This window comes from Sinocyclocheilus anshuiensis, unplaced genomic scaffold (assembly GCF_001515605.1).
Source record: "Sinocyclocheilus anshuiensis isolate Anshui unplaced genomic scaffold, SAMN03320099.WGS_v1.1 scaffold1316, whole genome shotgun sequence".
Classification (NCBI taxonomy): domain Eukaryota; kingdom Metazoa; phylum Chordata; class Actinopteri; order Cypriniformes; family Cyprinidae; genus Sinocyclocheilus; species Sinocyclocheilus anshuiensis.
In genome coordinates, this window is record NW_015542553.1 from 1,255,456 (window position 1) to 1,257,269 (window position 1,814).

The 1,814-nt window shown below is 37.5% G+C and overlaps 1 protein-coding gene across 2 annotated transcripts in view; it reads left to right on the forward strand.

The window, feature by feature from the left end:
* Window positions 1-1,814, forward strand: part of LOC107694288 (rho guanine nucleotide exchange factor 39-like) — a 41,862-nt gene that overhangs the window by 953 nt on the left and 39,095 nt on the right. The window lies entirely within an intron of this gene.

Here is a 1,814-nt window from a genome sequence, read left to right on the forward strand (position 1 = left end):
TACACACACACACACACAGTATATTTCAACAATGCCTTGTTGCTGCGATCAAACTGAGCCCAATATGAATAACTTTAGTATTACTTAGGCTACTGTATATATGCTGTATAATCCCACAGTAATGGAAAAACTTAGAAATCTAGTTGTAAAATTGTGATTTCTTGGGCCTGCAAAAATCATGGAAATGAGTAAAGTCTTAAGAAGTCATGCAAAAGTCATGGACATTTCTATAGGGAATCTAGCTTAAATGTTTATGCTTTTGCTCAGCTCTGAAATATTTAATCAGCTAGTTGTTGAATAAACTAAAATAACAAAGCTAAATAAACTAAAGCTAATAAATAAAAATTAATTTTAAAAAGACTGTATTTAAATAAATAAATAAAAGTAACAAAAACACAAAAAAAATACTAAAACTTTAACTAAAATGAAAGAAACAGAAAATATAAAAAGTAAAATCTAATTCAAAATATTACCAAAAACTATAATATTATATCAATTCTAATGGCACTGCAGATCTTACCAAAACCATCAGAGCAATAAAAGGGAGTGGGAATATTTGGACGTGCTCCAGCTCCACCCCTCATCCATGTGGCTCTTCTGGGAAACAGACCTGTGGATTTGCTAATGATGATGATGATGTTGCACTGCTTTATTTGCAGGTGTTACCCAACACCTTTATATTTAGATACAAGAGTGTTTGTAAAGAAAACCAGGGTGTGTCTGTGTAATTTTCTATATGTATGCATAAAACCTTATCCTGAACAAAAGAAAGGGGTTTTGTTTAATATAAGCGCTGAGTTATGCATACAAACCCGGCCAGTTGCTCCATATTTAGTCTTTTTAACTAGGTACTCCTGACCCCAGTCCTCCTCAGCTGGCTTTTAATTGGCTTCACTGGGCCTAAAATGCTGAAATATTTCTTGAAATTGACTGCTTATTTGAGTGTCGAGAGTGATGCAATTTACAGTAAGTTGCTGGTAAAAATGGACCGTGGCTTCAGACGCAGCACTTAGCAGAGGCTGCATGGGGCACGCGCAACTTCAGGGGATTCATTTCACATTTGCTCTGGTTTTATGGAGGTTTTGTACAAACAAGGGGACAGGCCGCACCACAAAGGCAGATGGGATGGGATTTTTTTTGGTGCTTTCGCTCCTCATGGATACCCGTATGTGCGCCTCTCAGTCTTTTCAGGTTGATCGGGCTGCCTTGTTTACAGTGTGTTATAGAAGGGCTGACGCCAGCCTCCCTCGGGAGGGAACAAGGGTTAATTGCTGTTAAAGTGTTGGTCTCGTTCCTCTTTCTGGCCCTGATGCTCCATTAGAGCTGACACTAATGAGGCAGTGCAGAGAGGACACCCCAGAGTCGAGGGACAGCACCACCGGCTGGGGGAGGGAGTCATGATGGAGAGACTTTACTTAGCTGAGAGAGGAAGCATGTACTAAGTATTAGATCAAGAGTGTGTGGTGTTCAGTGTTGTTGGGATGTGTGTAGGTTTGACTTCTCTTAATTGGTGGCTTATCCTCTGTATATGTTGTTTGTTTGTCATTACGAATTCATAGGGGACTGGATTGTTGGTCGTCCCTCATACTTGGTCTGTGGACCCAATGGCATTTGCTTAGTTATTGTACCATATTGATTGTAATTTACAAATGTCAAAATATGGATTTTCAACACCCTAATAATAGAAATGATGAAATTAGGATTAATAAAGTCAACAAAAGATGTGAGGCTGCTCTAAAATCATTTAATATTTTAATTTTTTTTATTTTAATAAGTACTACATAGAATTATATTAGTTGTATCAAATACAATAA